The 22,848-nt window shown below is 50.2% G+C and overlaps 1 protein-coding gene across 15 annotated transcripts in view; it reads left to right on the forward strand.

Annotated features, from left to right (window-relative positions):
* Positions 1-22,848, forward strand: part of ZMYM4 (zinc finger MYM-type containing 4) — a 1,943,772-nt gene that overhangs the window by 1,560,854 nt on the left and 360,070 nt on the right. The gene's annotated exons all lie outside the window — the stretch shown is intronic.

Here is a 22,848-nt window from a genome sequence, read left to right on the forward strand (position 1 = left end):
CTCTGCTTCAGCTTGTCTCATGGGAAAACCACAATACAAAGGGCAAACTGTTCTGCAGTGTTGTATCAATGATGACATATCTGCCTGATGATTAAATGGCAGACTGTGGTTCTAATGTCTTCAGTAATTGCAACAAAGAAGTCTACTGAAGCCAGTCATAGTGAAGGAGAAAGTTAACACCCACAGCTGAGATCTGAGAGGGGTCAATCACAAAATACCCAAGATACGAGGCAGGAAGTGCACTAATCCGGAGCATTAGGTAATCAGTGGGCTAGGTAAGAAAGTCATTGAAGACTCTCCTTTTGCCACCCATAGTAGTTGCAAGAGTTTCATTATTTGTTACTTTTTAGTCCCTTTTGAGGCCCCAGCTTATTGTCTTGTCCTTTTGGTTTTTCATAACCCTTTTAAATCTATAATTCACTTCTTGGGAGACTTATTAGTCTTCTCCTAAGGCTGTCAGTGCAGGCAGGGTCCTCAACACGCCATTTTACCTTTTTGTGTAGCACTACTACTACTTGTATGGCTAGTAGGGGAGGGGGGGGGCACTGTTCCCCATTTGTGGGGGTGGGGGGGGGTGTACCATACAGTCTGTTTCAGGCAGACTGGTGGCAGTGTGTCTTTGTATGTTTCACTGTATATTATGTGTGTTTAGCACTATTGTGCTAAATAATATTAACTGCAAAGGTGTCATTTCTGACAGTTGGGTAACCCAGTTGCAATACTTTAATATCTGTTTTTAAGCAATGAAGTGCATGTACAAAAGTAGGGAGAAAGATGGTGCCCCTATGTCCTCGAGGGTTGAGGGATTTCCTGGAGGAGTTCTATGGTGAGGGTGAAGGACTGTTGCAGCAGGCCTGATACACCCAGAGAGCTGGATAATTTACTGGCGCCAACTCTGGTGCATCCTCTGGCCTCTTTCCAGCAGCTGATAGCCAAATTGATAGACTCCTTAGGTTTTGTCAGCCCGTTCCACTCGAAAGTTCACGTTGAGCTTACGGATAACCTTATTTTGAAGGTTGTTAGGCAGAAACCTGTGCAGTTCCCTTATGGACCACTGCAAAAGATTTAAGACTACAGGTGTTTGGCAGTAAACCCACTTGGTAGCAGTCTGTACCACACAGATTCACTTGGTAGCTGTGGCTGAGCAGTCAGACTTCCCTCAAGAAGAGTTAGGCAGTATATAGAGTATACACAATGGGTACAGAGATACAGTAGCCCAAGCAAACACTGACCAGAGCTTTAGTGTAAAAGTATATAATTATTTATTTAAAGACACACTTGTAAATTACACTAGCACAAAGAGGTAAGTAAATTCAGCACACAGACACTATTATATATATATATATATATATACAACCCTAATTACTTATTAGACAAGTCTTAATGAGAAACACCACTTATTTTCAGAGTTCTACTGGAGAGCAAGGAAGTCAATTGCAAGGCCCACTCTTAGAGAGAACAAGCAGAAGGGGTCCAGGTTCACACAGTGGGAGTATGCCCAAAGAGTCTTGTAGATAGTTTGCACACAAAGAATGGAATTAAAGTCAGGAAAAGTTAGCTAGGTTGTCCCAGGCCAGTCGAGGCTTTACTGTCACCCCGAACGATCTGTCGCAAGGGAAGCCAGGCGGGACACAGTACCTTAAGTGGAAGGACACTCCAGCGGGGGCAGTTGTTCCTGGCAGCGGGTGCAAGTCAGTGTTTCTTCCAGAGGAAGAGGAGGTCTCGACGTGGAGAAAAGATGAAGGTCGTTGCACTGCCAGGGAAGAAACCAGCCGCGGAGTTCTTCGGTTAAAAGGTACTAACCTTCTATTCGCGGTAGTGGTAAACCGTGGTATTCCGGTTGCCGGGGTGCTTGCCACGGGCAAGGCGGCCACGAGATGCTCCAGGAAGGTGAAAAGAAGGCAAAACTGGTTATCCCCACCAGTCAAAGGAAGAAGACTCTCCGGACTGGAGATCTCCTCTGTTGTCGGGAAAAGTGGTGAGACGGTTCAGCCGGGCTCCACCGGTGGTGTCGTCGTTGCAGGTCGGCTCCGCTTCTCCCTCCTCGGATTCTTAGGTCCTGTGGCGACTTCTGAAGATCCAGTCCCCAAAGCCCTGCTTTTATGCAGAAAACATTCATTCAGCCTTGCTGTCAATCAAACATGCACTTGGGCCAGTCGCACAAGAGTGCGACTTGAGTTGCCAAGGCAACTCAGTCCAGGGTGCCTAAACCCCCTCCCACACCCTCTGTGGTACCCAGACAGAGTGACACCACTTTTGGAGGCTTCTGTGGAGAAGCCCGCCAAAAAGTGGAACAAAGGGCTCGACTTGGAGTCACAGAAGAGAACACAAACGCCATTTTAGAATCGAGTTCTGCCAAAACATACCAACCGGTGAATTAATATTAAATAAATAAACCGGCGGTATGTTCAAGGCTATAGGAATTAAATAATTCAATTTGGTTGCCTCGAACAATGGGAAAATCCCATAGAGATATATTTGCGGTCGAATCTAAAAAGTAGTATCCACTGCCACCAGCGAAAACTCGATCAGGGGGGACAGAGACGTGCCCCCTCGAACAACAGACCCCGGGGCAATCGAATTGCCCCGACCAGTACGTCCACAATATGATGGTTTGTACTGGTTTCTGTTCATAACTTGGGACTAGTAAAGCCAATGGTGACTTTACATGCCCTGGGAGACAGTAGTCAGTCCAAGGGTATGGAGTCTGTTTGGGGGTCGCTACGACACCCCTGGGTTATGGCACAGAGGGTGCTGGGTAACCCACATCAAAAACACATGAAACCCTATGGAGTAAAAGACCCCATAGCCCATAAAACACATGGAAAGACAAAGGAACACCTCAAATCATGTCTAAGAGTGGGAGTAAAAGAGTCTCACTCTCAGCGGGAGAAAGAAATAAACCCCAAAAATTCAGCAAAGCTGCTGGGGGACTCGCTAGGTTTGGGAAATTAGCCTTTACAGAGAATTCTCCCTAACAAAGGTCCTCGGAAGGAGACCTGCTGCCTTTCTCACTGGCAGTTAATGCCCCAGTACTGGTAGACTGGAAAAAGCCTGCTTCTGACTCTGTGGTTTACTGAGATTTGGCTTAGAAACAATGCCAGTCTCCTTCGGACACCGCCTCCCCCTTACCCCTGCACGCCACTAGGAGCTTAGTGGTTCAGACTGACTGCCAGCCTGGTAATGTCCACGTTTCTTACTCTGCTTTCAGACCGAGAAAGCAATAAGTTGGATTCATGGAAGAAGATTTTTGCCTCTGGCAATCTTGACCTTAGAGCGATAAATGTCCCCTGTGCACTGGCTAACTTTTCTTTTGCCATTGGGTGTGCAGTGTCTAAGACGGCCGAACACCTACCCAACGGGGATGTGAAACACTACTTTGAGGCACTGGTTCAAGATGGCAGAGATGTGTCATCAGATATTGAGTCAGGCTTGACAAAGCGGACTGTGTGGTACAGGTGATGGCTACAGGCACAGTGGTGAGGAGGCACTACTGGATGAGAACCTCTGGGTTTGCACAGGGCATGCAGGCTCCAAGCTCCTAGTTATGCTGCATAACCTTCCTCTTTGTGGCTAAAGCAAACGCCTCTTTACAGAGGTTCCTGTCCTGTAAGGCCACTGCAAAGGCCGTGTGTCTAGCAGTACAGCATGTCTCGGCTGCTGCATACGTTGGTAGTGGATGTTGCCACTTCACCTCTGGTACCATTGTGGAACAGCTCAAGCCCCTTCATGCAAATTGCAACCATGCCGTTTCCACAGAGGTAGAGGCAGAAGTGCGCCAAAGTTGCAATCTCTGCCTCCCCAATGCCCTCTGCTTCCCCAGGTGAAAATCCCTGTGAAGGCTCTTAATCAGTCTCAATGGAAGGGAGAATTCTCAGATTCAGTTTGGAACTTTGTCTCACCACGTCACCTTGGACCTTACAGGTTGTTCACCAGGGATATTGTCTCCCTTTCAATTAACTCCCTCCAGACCAACCTCCTTGCAGCCCTCATTTCTGCATGCTGTCCTTTTGAATGAGGTTAGTTGGCTTCTGACAAAGCGCTCGATTTAACTGGTGCCGCTCTCAGATTGAGACATTGGTATTCATTTTGCTTTCTGGTTTCGAAGGAGGATAAGGGTTTGCATCCCATCCTGCATCTGGGGCTACAGAATTTTTACCTGTGCGAAGACCAATTCAAGGTGGTAACTCTTGCCCCACGTCCCTGATCTGCAGGACTGGTTGTTGTCGCAAGATTTTCCGGATGCCGACTTCCTTATTCTGATACATCTGAAGAACAGGATATTACTGACATTTCTGGTGGTCCATTGCCATTAACAATTCAAAGTCCTGCCGTTTGGTCTCTCTCGATCATCCAAGGTCTTCTAGCTTCTGGCAGTGGTGGCGACTCCTCAGGAGAGAAGGCATCATGACTTTCCCTGCCTGGATGACTGACTCGTCAGAGCTTGCTTCCCAGACCTGGTGTCTGTACACTTGTTATGCAAAAAAAAAAAACAGGAGATGGCTGGAAGGTTTGGCATCAATCCTAACCTCTGACATTGCTCTGGGAAACTCTCCAGACCATCGTTTTTCAGCCTGCCAAGCCATTACAGAAGGGGAAAGACCATATGCAAATCGGGCTTGGTTCCACCCCAAAAAGGGCAGTCCAGCCCACACTGTTAGGTCGCATCCCTTCTGCACAAGACCACAGGCATCGCCAGAAATGCATATTGCCTTTCCCCTTTTGTAATGCCTTGGCAGGTGAACGATGGCCTAGGGGTTCCAGAGGTTAAGATGAATTCTAAACCGTCCAGCCATCACCTCTTTTGTTTTGCTGTAGAATCTCTGGTTCCCCGTCCCAGTCCCTTCAATGTATCGGGACAGTCTTGGGCCTTTGCACCGAGCTTTTCCATCTGAGTATTGAGTGACAAACATCTTCTGGATGGTGCAAGTCTTGCAATCTCATGAACAAGTTTCTTGTTTAGCCTTCCTGCGCTTGTTGGGTCTCATGGCCCCCTGCATTCTAGTGTTTCCAGAGGCCTGATTTCATTGTCGGTAGTTTGTTTCTGGGGAAACAGGTCACCCCATTGCAGGTCTCGAGCAGAGTTTCTCGATTGTGCATGGTGGTCCCTGCGAGGCAACCTGTTGAAGTGGACATTGCTTCGGCAACCCTGGCCTCAATTTACAGGGGTTACTGATAGATCATTGAAAGGTTATGGCACTCACCTGTAGGATCTGATGAGTGGACTGTTGTCTTTGTCAGTTTTTAGAGCACATCAAGTTTCTGAAATTGAGAGAGATCAGGCTGGTCCTGGTTGCTTATACCCAATCCTCCCCTCCACCCTGTAAGGGCAAATGTCTGCCGGTGTGCGTTAACTCAATAAGCTAGTTGGAGTATGGATTCCTTGCCTCTGTGCGTAGAAGTAGTGACTCTGGTGAATGACTTTGAGCCGGCAGACATTGGCCACGTTTGGGAGCTCTGCCAGGAAATTCTGGAGATTTTATCCTGATGAGAGACTCCTCGAGTGGCCCTCTTTGCTTCCATTGTTAACAGGAAGATGCCAGTTGTTCTGCTCCAGGGAATTTTCTCATCAGGGAGCTCTGGGGATGCACTTATGGCCAACTGGAAGTTCAACCGGACGTTCTACCACAAATATGCATTCCTGCCAATCACCATCAGTCTACTGGTTCTCAGGAGACTACGCTTGTTAGGGTCCATGTCTGATTTTTATCGCTCTGGACTAGACCTAGAGAACATGATACCCAGAGTCTGCCACTTGGAGGAGCAGCGGGGCAAGTTCTACATCCAAACCTTCTTGCTTGGCTGCGGAGTTAGAATTGGTGGATGTGCTTCTCTGTCTGGAGGGCCGCCAGTAAATTTCTCTGCCTGTGAACTGCATACCTTCTTGGCTTGGGGTCTGAGGAGGAATCTGGACCCTTAAACCTGTCCCATATCCTCTGTTTTAGATGTTTTGCTTTGCTTGCCCTGGATGGGTCTGCAGATCAGCATTGTAAAGGGGGTACCTAGCGGTTATCTCTACATTCAAAAGGCCCCTGCAGCTAGGCTCTTTCTTCAGTTACCGCTGTTATGCAATTTTTGAGGGGATTGTGTAATCCATTTCCACTAGGCCAGTTTTTGGTTTTGGTGTGGGATTTTGATTTAGTGTTTACTTTCTTTGTGGGTGCTTTTAAGCCCTTGCATTTTTGTTCTCGGATTTCTCCCCATTAAAGTTAATTTACCTGGTTGTCATCACTTGTGCAAGAATGGTGAGTGAGCGTTATCTGTTAAACCTCCTTATTTGGTTTTCTCCAAAGATTCGTCGTTAGAGTGAGACAGTCCTTTCTCCCAAAGATTGTCTCAGACTTGCATCCCTCTCAAAGCATCCATATACCAGTGTTATTTCCATGACAGAGTGATTCCATTGTCTTGACCCGATGCAGTCACTCATCTACTAAGTCTCTTAGATGAGAGAAATAAGAAAATATGACCAGCTTTTGAAGTATTGTGCTGGTGCCTTTACTGGCAGGGCAATGACCAAAGAGACTGTCGAGGTGGATCATTCTCCAGCATTGGGTCAGGCATGGATTCACATGCTCATGAACATTCCCCGTTGTCAGGCCGGGAATCCCCAGTACAAGAAAAACAGTTTCACTTTCACTTACAAACTGTATTTCTCCTCTAAACCAATCACTGAGCTCTGGGTCATACTACCCCCAGCCAATGACTGCCTTCTCCCTAAGCCCCTCCTGGCAGCCATCTTCAGATTTTTACCACACCTTCAAGTTTTGGGAGCCCTTGTGTTTTGCTCTGTGAACTAATCTATGTTTTTTTGTGCTTTTTCGGTAAAAAGTTTGGTTTCGATTATTTTTTTATTTGTTATTTATTTTTAATTTATTATTATTTTTTTTTGTGGTAATTAGAGCCTGTGTGCTCTTTCTCTACATCGGCCGACAAGTGGGGATCCATTTGTTGGTGAATTTCAAATTTCAACACCCCTCAGGGACAGAATCATCCAAGTTTCATGGAAGATTCCAGAAGACTATCGGGCCTACTGCGCACTGTGTAACATGTCGAAGGAGAAAGAGGGAAGCTCCCTCTTCAAGCTCTGCTCCAGGACACAGATATTTCTTCCTCCGATGAGGAGGACCAGACATCTGTCCAAACGATCCAGGAGAACGTGGGTGATGCTGTCGGCATAATTCCCGATGGGGACAGAGGTGATGACGATCCTGACGACGACGCAGACCCAGTAGGCCTATCGCTCCGACCCCTCCGAGGGATGTATCGCTGGACATCCTTTCGACCCTGCAAACCCTGGTGTCTGAGATTCAGAAATGGATGCCGATGACGCCCCCGGCCTAGGTGACCCCAGACAAACCTCCAGCGAAGAAGAGGAAGTGACACCTTGCGCCGCTGAATCAACCTCACGTGGCTTCCCCCCCATAGACACGGGACGGACATGACTGACACAGACGACGACATGGGCACAGCGGCCGGTTTGCTGCAGCCGTGGGCCTCTCCCCCAGACGAGGTGGGGTTGTTCAATGCTGGGGTCGCCAGGGCGTTGGAACTCTTCCACCTGACACCGTAGCGGACCAGGTAGGAAGGGTTCCTGTATCAATGACGCGAGGCCAAGAGGAAGACCATCTTGGCGGTGCCTCTCCTGGACGACGTTTGGGAGGAAGGCCTGGCTTTGATGAGGAATACAACCCCGGCAAAGAGGGATCGGCTGGAGAATACTGGGTGCCTGAGCCCGCTCCCAAGTGCCTTCGCTCACAGCCTTCCCCGGACTTGGTGGTCTTGGCGGCTGCAAGGAAGAAGTTGTCTAACTCCTCGTCTTCATCCTCCGTCCCTCAGGATAACTAGGAGAAGTTGGGTGCCATGGGGAGGAAAGTAATCTACTCTGCAGGGCCAACAGTCAAGGCGGCCAATCCCCTTGCTATCATAGCCAGACAGGGAACTGTGGTATAAAATGGCCCCACTTCTGGAGTTCCTATCCAACGACAAGCGGGTTGAAGCACTTGCCAACCTCCAGGAGGGGCGGTGCCATTGGACCATGAAATGATTTGATAGGTCATGTATAACGCGCTTAATACCCAGAGGTTTCTAAGCGCGGACCCGGGGATCGAACCTGTGGTGCTCCATGTTGTCTTGCTTCCAAGGTGAGCATGTTGCCATGGAGCTATCCTCCCGAGACATCACACCCATGCCATCACGGTGGCCCTGCCAGACAAGGGTTCTGTACATGCCCTTCGGGTACAACCTTTTTGGGAAGGCAGTCGACGAGTCGTTGCAGGCCATTAAGACTGACACTGAGACGGCCCGTGCCTAGGACACTCTTCAACATTTCCCTTCCTTTCGTGCCTCCGGTGGAAAATCTGGCAGATCATAAAAGGGTTTCGGCAGAGGGTCCTCTTTATACCGTCAACCCTTCCGATCCATGACCCAGGAGGCCATTCCAAGGCTTTCGGTGGAGATGGCCGACGTCGCTCCCAAGGCGGCACGCAGGCCCTGAAGCAAGATGGAACCGGCCATGTAGTCAGGCCCCACCCATGCAACCCGGTGGGAGGCCGGCTGGTAGGCTTCGTCAGCAAGTGGGTGAAGATCTCCATCGACTGCTGGGTGCTCTTGCCCATGGACACTCTCTACCCAGCAAAAGTCTCAGCGGTTACCTCTAGTGGCCCGGCAGGAACAGCACATCCATCAGCTCTGCGGGAAGTACAGGCCATGATAAGAAAAGGGGCGAAAAAGCTGGTTCCACAGTGACTCCGGGGCTCCGGAGACTATTCCAGATACTTCTTGGTAAAGAAGACGACCAGGGGCTGGAGGCCCATTCTAGACCTGCGGCGTCTCGACAAATACCTCAATTCCCAACAATTCAGGATGGTCGCGTTGCAGCACGTGCTCGACCAACTGGACGAAAGAGACTTCTTGATGTTGCTGTATCTGGAGGGCGCATACTTACACGTCCCCATTCACGAGAAGTCTCGGAAGTTCCTGCACTTCGTAGTACAGGGGATGCACTACCAATTCAAGTCCCTCCCATTTGGACTGAAGTCGGCGCCTAGGGTGTTTACAAAGTGCCTGCCACCAGTGACTTCAAATCTGCGTCTAAAAGAAATACATGTGTACCCATACCTCGATGACTCGCTCATCCGGGCCAAGTCAAGGGAGGTAGCCGTCGAACACACAGAGAGGACCGTCTGGCTACTGATGGATCTGGGGTTCTCTGTCAACTATCGAAAGTCCTGCTTGATACCATCGCAGAACATGCTGTTCCTGGGTTCCAGGCTCAACACAGTCTCCTGCCTGACAGCCCCCTCAGAAGAGAGGATAGCAGCCATGCTGGGCAAGGTGCAACGGCTATTGGTACTGAAGACCGCCACAGTGCGGGCCATGAAGTCGCTGCACGGCATAATGTTGTCGGGCATTTACCTGATCCGGCTCTGCAGGTTGCGGATGCGACCCCCTTCAGGAATTCCTGGACGCTCTGTGGATCCAGGCGTCCGGAGGCTTCGCAGACAAGATTGCTCTCGACGAGGACTTCCATCCAGTAATAAGGTGGTGGGGCTTCCGCTCCAACATCACCGGGGTCACGGATTTCCAGAGAACCCCCACCCCACCCTCCTCGTCCCAGGAGACAGTCACCACCAACGCTTCCCTGGAGGGCTGGGGAGACCACACCAGACGTTTCCACGCCAGAGGCATGTGGATGCCGGAGGAGAGAGATCTTCACATCCATGTACTGGAGCTGCAGGAAGTGTTCTGGTCCCTCAAGTCATTCCTTCCGTCCCTCAAGGCTAGGGTGGTGAGGGTCTTCACAGACAATACCATCATGATGTTCTACATCAGGAAGCAGGAGGGCACCGGATCCCCAGCGCTCTCCAGAGAGGCGCAGGACTTGTGGCACTGGGCCGTCGCCCAAGAGATTTTCCTCATCACTTTTCACCTGGCGGTAGTCAAGAACACCATTGCCGACTCACTGAGCAGGAAGCTGCGCTCTTGCCATGAGTGGGAACTTCGACAGGATCAAGTGGACAGCCTCCCCCTCAAATGGGGCAGACCCCAGATTGATCTGATTGCGACGGCAATGAATTCCAAATGCCAGAGATTCGCCAGCAGGTTCCACCAGCTGAGGAGCATGGGGGACGCATTTTCCTTCTGTGGGAAGGCCTGTTCCTGTACATGTTCCCTCTGTTGCCTCTCCTGCTGTGAGTCATCAATCATCTCAAACAGTGCCGATGCAGGATGATCCTCGTCGCCCTGGCGTGGCCGAGGGTATTTGGTACCCGGATCTTCTCAGCCTGTCAGTCATACCCGGTCAAGATGCCAGTGGTAGAGAATCTGCTCGCCAGAGAAGGGGACGCAATCCTGCATCACAACCCAGGATCGCAGAACCTGAAGGCGTGGCTCCTGCAGCCTAAGAGTTCGAGTTTGGAGGGTACGAGCTACCGGAGGACTGCAGGGAGGTCCTTGCCAGGGCGTTGTCGACTCTGAAGTGCTGCGGGCACAAGTGGAAATGTTTTGCGACGTTGTGCTGGATGCAGAAGAACAATCCTCAGAGGGTCACGGCCACGAAGATTCTTCCAAACTCGTCCTTGGGCAAGGCGAGGCTGGCACACCCCTCTATCAAGGTGCATATGGGGGCTATCTCCAACTACACCAAGTCCCTAGGGCCGTCTTCTCCTTTGGTCCCACCATCTCGTCAAGGAGTTCCTCAAAGGACTGTTTCCTTAGTTCCCGCCGGTGAAGGCACCAGCCCCGGCATGGGAACTCGGCGTGGTACTGACGAGGCTCCATGGGGGCCCCTCTCGAGCTATGCATCAGGCCTCTCTCGTTCCTGTCGTCAAACGGCTTTCCTCGTGACAATCACCTCTGCCAGGAGGCTAGGTGAGACCCAGGCCCTATCCTGCAAACAGCCTTATTTGACTTTTCACAATACAAGGGGGCTGCTGAGGGCACACCCTTTTATTCATGCCAAAGGTTCCATCTGAATTCCACCTCAACAAGCCTTTGGTGTTGCCTGTGTTCTTTCTGAAAATTTCGCCGGCGGAGAGGGCTTTGCACTCGCTGGATGTGCCTCGTGCTCCGAAGTTCTATGTGGCACGCACAAAGAGTTTCCGGAAGACATTGCAACTATTCGTGCACTTTGGTCCTGTGGACCATGGGAAGGCCTTGTCCAAGACTTCCATCTCCAGTTTGCTATCCAGCTGTATCGCACACTGTCACAGGTTGGCAAACCGACTGCGGCCCGTCCGTCCGAGAACCCACTCTATCAGAGCGATCGCTGCGACAACGGCGTTCCTGTCTGGTGTGCCCTGAAGGGCTGCTACTTGGAGGGCCACACACACCTGCACAAGATTCTACTGTGTCGACCGGGATTCCAGAGAGGAGTCCAAGGTTGGCCAAGCAGTGCTACAAAACCTGTTTGCTTGAAGAAGAGCCTGTTCCGGTGGTAAGAGCAATTGCTTCTGTTGAGCCTTGCCACCTCCCATGGTTGTGTAATGTTGTACTGCTATGTATTCTTTAATCATGAGCATGTGAATGCATGCCAGAACCCATGCTGGAGAAGGAGCAAGTTACTTTCCTGTAACTATTGTTCTTCAGCATGGGTCTGGCATGGATTCACATGCGAACCCTCCCGCCGTCCCCTCTGCGGCTCTTCTTGGTCATGGTGCCACTTTACTTGCTTATTAAATCTACATATGACTCCCAGAGGAGGTGCTTAGGAAAGGGCAGTCATTGGCTGGGGGCAGTATGACCCAGAGCTCAGTGATTGGTTTAGAGGTGAAATACAGTTTGCAAGTGAAAGTGAAACACTTTTTTTCTTTTACCAGCCTCAGGGAATATTCATAAGCATGTGATTCCATGCAAGACCCATGCTGGAGAAAAATAGGCACAGGTAAGTAACATGTTCCTTCTCTGCATCTCAGAATGTAATGATCTTGCTGTTAAGGATGTGCTTGTTGGTCTCTGGATTATTCTACTAGAGGTTTGACTGCCGCCTCTGCCCTGCAGAGGGAGGGTGTCCCGGGCTTGGATATTTGCCAAGCAATTACGTGGGCTTCTCTGCACACATTTGCCAAACATTACTGCTTTGATTACCTTTAAGGGCAGGACGCATTCTTCGGCAGAGTGGTTCTCCAGGGTTATCTGGTTTAGGTGGTGTCCTTGCCCTTCTCCCTCGTCCAGCGACACATACTGCTTTTTGAGTTGATCAAAGATGGGGATATTAATGGATTCCTTCCTCCCACACAATAACGGATTACTGGCGCTTTGGTAATTCTTTCTGATGGATGTTCCTCTGATGGATTCCCCCATCGCCTGTCTGGGTGGATAGTTAGCACACTTTCTTGAGTTCTGCAGCACCTCTGCAACAGAGGGCTAGGGGAAAAGTTGAAACTGACGCCATCCTACAACACAAGGATTAATAATGCAAACTCGGGGACAAAGGAAAACTGTGCAATTTTCGGGGAACTGGTATCACCCTCAGCTCCACCATTGTCAAAGACGAGACTTGGTGCAACCAAATTCAAGCAGCTACGCTTGACAAACTCGACTCCCTGCACACCAAAATTCTAGCCCATCAAGAAGCTCTCTCTTCCCTATTAGCCTCCCACACGGCACCCCCCACATGTAATACAGCCAACCAGGCACCAAATGTCAATTCTCTGCCATGAGCGTATCAGAAGTCACGGCACTCATAAAGTCCATTAAGCCCTCCAACTGTAAGTGGGACGCCGGCCCAGCTCCCATCATCAAAGACTCTGCTCCAGCCCTCACCCCCTTTGTTACTGCTTTCATCAACTCGTCCTTCCAATCGGCTCATGTATCCACTTCCCTTAAAGAAGCCTGGGTCAGACAACTACTATAAAAACCATCTCTTGAACCGCTGATACCTGGGAATTACAGACCCATTACCACCGTCCCTTTCCTCTTAAAGATCTTGAACAAAGCAGCTTACCTAAAAGTTCAAAAATGTGTTGAGAACAACCACCTTCTTGGACTTCGCCAGTCCTGCTTTCATCCTCGTCATGGCACCAAAATGGCACTACTTGATATGAAAAATCAAATGGATGACTTGAGACACACAGGCAAACATGCGCTCCTTCTGCTCCTAGACCTCTCTGCGGCATTTGACTTGGTAGAGCACAAAACCTTATGCCACCATCTCTCTGCCACAGCAAACTTCTCCCCAAAGGCATGTCAATGGATCAACTCGTTCCTTCAGGAGAGAGTAATGAAGGTCTTTTGGGAATATTCTAATGCCATCCTGAGTCCTATTAAATGTGGAGTCCCACAGGGCTTTTGCATAGCCCCCACCCTGTATAACCTCTTCACCAGAGCCTTGTTCAAATCCTGGATTCACTGGGCATCTCATATACCAACTATGCAGATGACACCCAGGTGCTCATACCCCTCTCGGGGGATTATCTAGCTGACACGAACACCCTCAACTTCATTTAATCCACTATTCAATCCTGGATGGCAGAGAATTGGCTCTGTTTAAACAGTGAAAAAACCAAACTCCTGCTGATTGGGTCTCCATTCACACTCAACAAACTCGCCAAGGAGTATCACACCTTCACTATTGACAACATCTCCATCACAGTATCACAAGCGATTAAAACACTGGGCGTGTACCTCGAACCAAGCCTGACTATGGACAGGCAGGTCTATGCTATCGCTTCCTCTGCAGCGTTTCACTCCAAACTGATCAATGCTGTCAGACCATTCTTGACCGAACAGAACTGTATTACCATAGCCAGAGCCATCATTGGTTCCAGACTGGATTACTGCAATGCCCTCTTTATTGTTATCGCCCAAAGAAACCTGGCTAAACTCCTGATAGCCCAGAATAATGCCTTAAGGGCCGCAACGGGCATATCACGTAGGGAACACATCTCAGCGCTCAGGAGGCAGGTACATTGGCTACCTATCAAGGAAAGGGTTGTCTTCAAAACTCTAGCCCTAACCCACAAATGTCTTCACGGTCTCGCACCTGGGTATCTAGTGCAAAGGATCTCCAAACCAACAGTGTCCAGACCTTCCAGATCCTCCTATGCCAACCGCATCATGGTTCCTCACACGCGTAGAGTGCGTTCTGGGGGCTCGAATTTCACAACAATGGCTGCCACTCTTTGGAACAAACTCCCAGACCAGATCAATAGTCTCATGATGCATTCCGGAAGGCGTTAAAAACTAGGCTCTTTGTCTAAAGGGCTTATCCCCCATGTGCGATATTTTACATATGCTACCTCACTGAATTGGACACACTATGCGATGTAGAATACTGTACTTTGTAATTTAACCCTGTAAGCAACTGTCTGTAAGCTTTATTCCTGGGCCGCTTATTGTAACCCGTAAGCAAGCCTTCTTAAGTATCCTTTATAGCGCCTCGATGCCTGTGGGCTGCAGTGCGCTCTACAAATCCAAAATAAAAAAAAAATGCCTATTGCAGGGCACATAGATGCATCACCCAGCGTTTCCAAAGATCAGCTGCACCCGAGATAAAATAACATAGCGGAGTGCTGCAATGAATTTCCAAAATCAACTCTGGCGGTGGGTGTTCGGGAGGCCACACTTTTATGGTGCACAGGAAACACACTCAGTTTGAACCCAATCTAGGTAGCTAGCAGAACTGCAAGGCTTAGTAGATTCAGGAGGGTTGCAAGTGTTGTAGGGCTACAATGGGATGCACACCAAGCGCTCCAATAATTCCAATTAGACAAAGGTACAAAAATAAACCATGATTTATTAGGCCTTTAGGTAAGTATTGTCACACAGCTGCTACAAAATACATATAAACATTCAACCTTGGATGTTGTAAGGAGATCCCTGACACTTACCTCACAGACATTGAAGCGGCTGTTCAGCAGAGTTAACAGCAATTGTTTCTGTGGCAAATTGTAGCCCCCACACCACCCCCATCTTTGCCACATTGGAACCCGAGCTAGCTTGCTGCAGGGCTGGAGAGGTTAGAGATATGCACTATGCAGCTCAATCGGAAAGGCACAAGCCTCTCCCTTGGGCAACATCAGCACAACCCAAACTTTAAGAGCAATGCATCCTATGGGCTAAAACCAGTTTCAAAATCGCCCGTGGGGAACTTTGAATAAATCCCTAAAGGCTTGGATACAGCATAATAATAATGAATAAAAGGGGAAATTTAAACAAAGAAATAATAAAAGTAATACTCCTACGTCCCGTCCCCTTTCCTCCATACTGTATGTGCGTCCCTCAATAGGGGCGGGAGATGGAACCTTTTTCCCCAGAAAAATCAACTTCCCCTTTAAAATTAGATGTGTGCTGGGTGCGGCCCTGGGAGCATGCGGCCCCCTGATTCCGCCCACCGGTGCCAGGCCTCAGTCCTCTTTTCCACATTGACGGGAGCACGCTGCTTTCACCAGCGCTGATGGGTGAGGCCTTGGTATGGTAATTCCACGTGCTCTTCCCCGGAGAAGTACTTTTGTCTTCTTTCTTTTTGTCTTTTATTCAGATACCTTTGTCCTCTGGCGCCACATTCCTCCCTGGCGCATATCGACATCAGCGGGCTTCAGCAGGTACGTCCGACCCCCACGCTCTTTGCCTCTGCTCTACCACAGCTGGACGAGTTGTACTCTGTGTGACGCACTTGCACCACACGCTCTGAAGAACAGGTTAGCTCAGTGGAGGGAGCTCTTCAGAAGGTCGCCTCCAGAGGACTTTCAGACACAAGTCAAGGCCCAAAGTAGGGGCACTGTTTTCATCTGCACCCTGCAAGGGCGACTCCTTCCCCAGGAAATGCCTGAGTAGGAGGGACCGGTCTGGTCCTAGCACCAGTGCAGGTACTGAGGCTGCTTCAGCTACCGGCCACCAGGCCGAGGGGTCGAGGGACCCTACCAGGGATGACGCTAAGGGACTGCAAGGTTCTATTACCGGGTTTCCGCCCGAGGGGCTATGCCCTAGTACCGGGCATCAGATGTCTGAGGGGGCACCTGTATACAGCACCAGCGTCACACTGAGGGCACACCGCCTGCCAGGCCCCGACCTGAGGTTCAGGCTAGGCCTCAACCTCCACCGCCAAGAGTCCAGGAAGACTGCTTCTCAATAAAAGTAATACTCCTTCGTCCCGTCCCGTCCCCTTTCCTGCTTCTCACGGAGTGAGGTCCTATTTCCACCCTCCTGGCCATCTGTTGTTTCTCCTGCACATGTGGAGTTTGTGCCTGGCTGCTGACCATTCCATTAGGTAGGTGCACTTTCTGTGCATTACTGCACCTTCAGGGGAATTATTGAACCTAAAAAATCGAAATTTGAAAAAAAAAAGTAGAAAAAGAAAAAAGAGGAAAATTGTTGGAAAGGACGGTTTTATTAGGCATTTTCATCGTGCAGCCATTTTTTGAGCTTTTTAATACCTGGAGCTGCCTTCCTAATTTGAAAGCACACGTTTTTCCCTACTATTGCTGCTTATTTGACTGTTTTTGGCCATTCCAAGATGGCCGCCGTGGTTTTCTTTGTTGTGTAGGCAGGCTGTGCTGAACCACCTTTCCCTGTGCTGCACTCCCATTGGTGGTTGAGTGTTTTCTTCCATCCAATCAGGGACCTGCAGTCTTCAGCCGGCCCACTTCTAAGGCCCCGGTCTGCTCTGTCTGCTTCCTGGACGCTAATTGGGGTCCTCCCTGCACCTTAACCACAATGATGCTGCCACCTCAGTCCTTTAAGAAATCCGGACTGCCTTGACTTTGCCACCTCCAGAACTATGGGTTAGTTCCCTCCTTATGGACTCACTCCTACTGCCTTTGACTATCACTGTCATCCTGCTGCGCAGTGCTTCCTAAAACCCTTTGCTAACATCCGATTCCAAGATTGAAAAAGGCAATCTTGCTGTTTTTGCTTTGTGCTTAAAAGTCAAATCTTGCTGCCCATTGCGAAATTCTCTGTATTTTGCTTGTATACTGTTTCTTCTCTGTAACTTGCCAGCCCATTGACCTCACCAGTCTTTTTTTCCCACACCTACCTGCCTTAGCCCCCCAGTATCTCCATCCTCTCCTCACTTCCACCCCAATGGTGCTTTCTGTTTCTCCTATCTTTTCCAGTTGCTTCTCCATTGACTATCCTTCCCTTCCTACTAAGTCTGGTAGGAAGAAGTTCAAAAAGGATATCTTGGCCTCTAACCCTGGTCTTCCTATCGCCGACACCTATTCCAATGCTTCCGCCAGACAGACCCTTAACGACATCCTCTTAGTCGTTCCTTCGCCAGATCTATGGACTCCTCATATGGTCTCTGTACTCTGCCCCATCTCCTCCTCTCCCATTAATGGTGGCACTCGCTGGGAAGTTCCCATGGCTTCCTTCGACTCCTCTAAAGTCATCATTAATGTCTACCTAAATGGCACTGTCATGGTCCAAGGCCCTCAGGCCAATCTCCTCCTCTTTGATAGGCGCTTCCCTAGCCTCATCTATTTCCTCTCATCTCCTGCTGTCCCCTCCTCTACCCCCTTGGCTACCTTGCCCTCTCTCTCCTCCTCCTCTGCCCCTCATAGGGCTCTTTCTCCTCCACAGGGCGTACCTATGATCTTTACCCCTCCCCGCAAGGTCTTTAAGGCTGGCAACCTTCATATTGCCACTCTCAACTCTCGCTCTGCCGTCAAACACCCCTCTGACATCTGCCACCTCCTTGAAGAACTAGACCTTGATGTCCTTGGTCTTACTGAGACATGGTTCACTCCCAGCTCTGTCACGAGCTTTGACACTCTCCTCCCTGATGGCTACAAGATCCTCTCAGCACCCAGATCCTCCCGGTCCGGTAGCCCTGATCTTTCCTGAGTGGATTCCTGCCTCTATCATTCCCACTCAGACCTACTCCTCTTTTGAATGCCTTGTCGGTAGGCTTTCTCTCTTGCCTACCCATTCTCTTACTGTGGTTACCATCTACCGGCCTCCTGGTCAAATCACCTAATTTCTCTCTGAGTGGGCAGGCCTCTCCTCCTCCCTCCTGGCCTCTACCACTCAACTCCTCCTTCTCGGTGACCTAAATATCCATTTAGACTCTCCTTGCTCCTCCTCCTATACTCTTCCGTGACCTCTGCGACTCCCTCTCCCTGTCCATCCTCCCCTCTGGCCCGACTCACTCTGCAGGGCACACACTCGATGTCTTGATCTCCTCTGACCTCCCCCTCTCCATCCCTCTGACCACTCCTCTCTCCTGGAGCGATCACTCCCTCCTCTCATCTCTCCCTCTCTTTACCCCAAGCCTACCCCAACACTGCCACCTACCTTCTCGGACATCCGGCCCATGAAGCGTGTGTCTGTTGAGGCTTTTGCCACCACTTTCTCTCCCCCCGCCCCTCCACCTGTGGCTGTCTCACATCCTGATACAGCCCTGTCTCTGCTCTACTCTTCAATTTCTGATACGCTTGATGCTCTTGCCCCTGTCATGAGGATCCGTTTGAAATCCAAAGCCAAGTGCAATTCCTGGTATGACTCTGACCTAGCTACACTTAAACGTAAGTGTAGGGCAGCTGAGAGGAAATGGAGGACTTCCTGTTCATCCTCTGACAAACTGGCCTGTCGCCTGCTACAAAGGCAATATCGACTATGTCCTCACCAAGAAGAGAGTCCACATTCAAGCTTGTGTCTCTGCGGCATCTAACTCTTCGGCCAAACTCTTTAAAATCGGCAAGGAGCTGGCCAACCCTGCTGCAGTCTCTACCCCTCCTATTGCCTCCCAAGCTCTTTGCAATGCCCTTGCCTCTCACTTCATTTAAAAAACCCAGGACATCCTGTCCACCCTCTCCAACCACATCCCTCTCCATCTGTTTGCTGACCCTCCTTTAGCCACCCTCCCACCATTCTTCTCGTCCTTTCCTCTTTTCACCCCTGACGAGGTCGCCAGACAAGTCCGATCTATGAAAGCCTCGTCAAAACAGGTTCATCCCTGTTCCTCTAACACCATCAAGGACCACATTGACACCCTTGCTCCGGCCCTTGCTGATTTTTGCAACCACTCCTTTGCCTCGGAATCCTTCCCCTCCCCTCTGAAGCACTCCTTTGTGCATCCGCTTCTCAAGAAACCCACCGCTGATCCTTCTTGTCCAGCTAACTATCGCCCAATTTCCATTACTCCCTTTCTTGGCAAACTCCTGGAAAAGTTGGCCATCTCTCAGCTTAACCTTCATTCCAATTCTGTTGGCTGTCTCCATGACCACCAGCCTGGCTTCAGAGCTACCAGAAGCACGGAAACTGCTCTCATGAACATCCGTGAAGATCTGCTCTCCAACCTTGACTCTAACATTCCCTCTGTCCTCATCCTCCTCGATCTCTCTTCTGCTTTTGACACGGTCAACCATACCATCCTGCTCAACCGTCTCCGTGAAAACCTGGGTATCACTAATCAGGGTCTGGCCTGGCTGACCTCTTTCCTCTCAGATCGACCCTCCCAGGTCCAACCTGGGTCCTTCCTTTCAATTATCTTCCTCTCTACCTGTGGTGTTCCCCAGGGGTCTAACCTCTCGCCCTGGCTTTTCAACCAATACCTGGCAACTCTCGGCCACTGCATTGCCACTTTCTGCTCAAATTTCCAGTGTTACGCTGACGACACTCAACTCATTTTCAGGCTGCCCTGTCACCTCCTCTCCCTCTCCCTCTCTCATCTCTGATTGCCTAATTGCATTCAAGATTGGTGTTCCGCCAATGATCTTTGTCTGAATGCCAGCAAGAGGGAGATCCTCCTCATCGGCACACCTTCACCATCCTTTCCCCTCACTCTCTGGGCCTCCCTTGGCCCTCCTCCTACCCCCACCTGTGAGGCTAAGAACCTCGGGTCATCTTTGACTCCACCCTTTCCTTCTCTGCCCACATCTCTGAGGTCTCTAAAAAGTCAAATTGCCAACTACACCTCCTCAGAGGTACTCTGCCTTTCCTCTCCTTCCCCCCAGAAGCTCATGGTATCCCAAGCTCTGGTTCTCTCTAGCTTGTACTATTGTAACAGACTCTTTCTAAATCTTCCTGCCTCTACTCTCTTCCCTCTGCAACTAATCCAGAACAGGACTGCGAGACTTGTCCTTGGCCTCAAGTCCTGGGATCGTATCTCTCCAGCTCTGAAATCTCTCCACTGGCTCCCAGTGGATGCACGGATTAAATTCAAAACCCACTGCATTGTCCACAAGTCTTTCTGGGGCCTGGGTCCAAAATACCTTCAGCTATCCCTCCGCAAATACCTCCCCTCTTGAGCTCTTCGCTCCTCTACCTCCAACTCCCTCAGGGTCAGTCGTTTTTCAAAGAAACGAGCTGGGGGTAGATTGGTCTTCGGCTGGGGCCTCCCTCTGGAACAGCCTCCCTGCCACTCTAAAACTTGAGGAGAACCATCTCTGGTTCCGGAAGCACCTCAAGACCTTCCTCTTCTTCTGCCTTCGCTCCCCCTCTCCCCTGCTGATCTGTTCTTTGCACTGTGCACCTGGCCACCCTCTGTCCTTCGGGCCCAGGTACCTGCTCACCCTCCCGCACTGCCTCCGGGCCACCCCTTGCACTGCAGTCTGTAACTGTACCCATACAGCCCCCCCTTTTTCTTCCTGCACTTATCAGACCTACCCTGTCTGCTGCCTTAAACCTAGCACTTGCAAATTGTCTGGCTGCATTACCACTGTTTGTTGCCTTTATTATTTATTTATTGTTATCTGTTTCTCCTCTGCTTCGCACTTTCCACTTCCCCCTCCTTCATGCACTTTTCCCCCTCTCCCATGCACTTGCGCGTTCTCAATGTCACTGGGCCTAGTAAGACGCTGTTTTGTTCTCCCCTGTTCCCCTCCCTTGCCTTGTTGCGATAGTAATAAAATAATCAATCAAAAGCACGACAGAGGCAGGTGGCATGCAGCCCGATAAAATGGCCACCGTGCCTGACAAAATGGCGGCCCATCCGACACCATCCCCCTTTGGGTAACCGGTAGGAGAACGAGTTTCCAGGTGGGACTGGTCTTCACCAGACATGTGGCCTACAGCCTACCCTTCAGCGTTGCAGGGCCGATACACCCAGCATGCAGCAAGGCAGTGTGTGCCCAGGTCTCAGCAACTACAGGGCCCTCTGGCTACGCCCGTGCCACCAAGCGTTCTCCGGTCTGTGAGGACGGGTTTTTTGAAAAATTCCTGACGCTTATGAGGTCTCCGCAGATGGGCATCCTCCTCAGGGATGTGATCATGGACATGCTTTCTCCAGTTCCGCCACCAACACCCACGACCACTCCTCCCGTGGTTCCAGCGCCTCGGGCTCCGGTGCAGGTCCAGCTGCTCATGGCAGTTCTCACGGCTCCGGCAATCTCCGCGGTTCTATATCAGCCACCACAGCAGCCTCCAGCTCCGGTCAGTACACCTCAGCCCTCGGCACCCAGCTCTCCAACAGGACACATTGGTGGACACCGATGAAGACAACGACCCCAACACACCTTTGTCGGCCGAGACATTTTATGAACAGCTCGCAGATTTAGCTGAATACTTGGGGCTCCTGCAGCCAGAGGTTGAACAACCAGAAGCAGGGGTCTTGGTGAAAGTCCTCAATCTAATCCCCACGGCTAGAAGGAGGATTCCAATGCAAAAGGGACATTGTGGCACTGGCCAAAAACGGATGCATTAAACCTCATTCGGTGCAGCCTACCAACAGGCGCCGCAACACCAAGTACAGGCAGTTGGGGGATGGGGGTGAGGAGGGGAGAAGCCGCAATCATCCTCGGCTACCTCAGTGTTGGGGATAATTCTCAGAGACCCCCAGCTCTTTTGCTGGATTTAAGGACTTTTTATCTCTCATGTAATTTTAATGTGATTACATTTGTGTTCTTTTTTAACTTTGGAGTCTTAACAAACTCCATAGGCATCATCTTTACATTGTCACACAGCACCTTCAGTGCAGTGGCACAGGGAAGTCTTAGATTTCCCAAAGGTTTAAATACCTTTTCTTGGTTAAACTACTGTTTCCAAGAGCAGTGGAGTGAAATTGACTTTACTTACATTTTGTAACTTTCTAGACCCAGCACACACTATCGTACCATAGGGTGCTGGAGGGGTTACTTAGTATCCCCTTTGTCTAGTTTCTCATGTAACATGTTTGTTACCCTTCCTACAATTAATGGCTGGTGGCAGTGGTTTACTTTTTACTACCATTTTGTGTTATTACCGCGGGCTGTGTTCGCAGCTACGTTAAGGCACCCATGGGTGTCCATTTTGTTAAAATGGCCCAGTCTTCTTTTTTCGCCATTTATTGTCTGGAAGGTCCTTCTTGAGATGTACTCTGCGCGCCAAACCAGGTTTGGTCTCTTTGTTCATTTTGTCTTTGGCGGATTCACAAGTGAAGCCTCCCTCTCGCACCAGTATGTCTGGCAGGGGCAGGAAGTGGGGGAGGTGCCCGAAACTCCCTGTGCTTAATCCCCTTGGTTACAGGAATGCACCCAAAGGTGGTTGGCCTGCTGGCTGTCCAGCAAGGACAGCCACCCTACTGTGTGATTGGCAGCTAGGCTGGAATGAATGGGAGAAACCTGCAAAATAGGTGAGGCTTTTTGGCTGAAAGGCAGAGTCGACCACTGGACGAAGGAATCCGAAGAAGACCTTGGAAGAGACGCCTGCTGCAACTCCTGGACCGTTGCTTTGCCCGGAGAAGCTCTGCAGCTCCGAATTCGCCTCGACTAGAGAAGCCCTGTAAAGACGACTTCTCCCTTTGAGTTGGTGGGACCAATCAGCTCCAAAGTAAGCCTGTCTGGACATCCTCTCGAAGCTGGTTGCATTTCCACTGCAACCGAAGAGCCAGGGAGAGGAACACCAGATTGTGTGCGTTGCTTTTAAGTCAAACCCGAGCGCTAGGAAGATCCTCTGGATTTCCCTGATGCAGGACTGACCAAACATGAGCCA

The sequence above is a fragment of the Ambystoma mexicanum genome, chromosome 11 (genome assembly GCF_040938575.1).
Source record: "Ambystoma mexicanum isolate Mex_15411 chromosome 11, UKY_AmexF1_1, whole genome shotgun sequence".
Lineage (NCBI taxonomy): Eukaryota > Metazoa > Chordata > Amphibia > Caudata > Ambystomatidae > Ambystoma > Ambystoma mexicanum.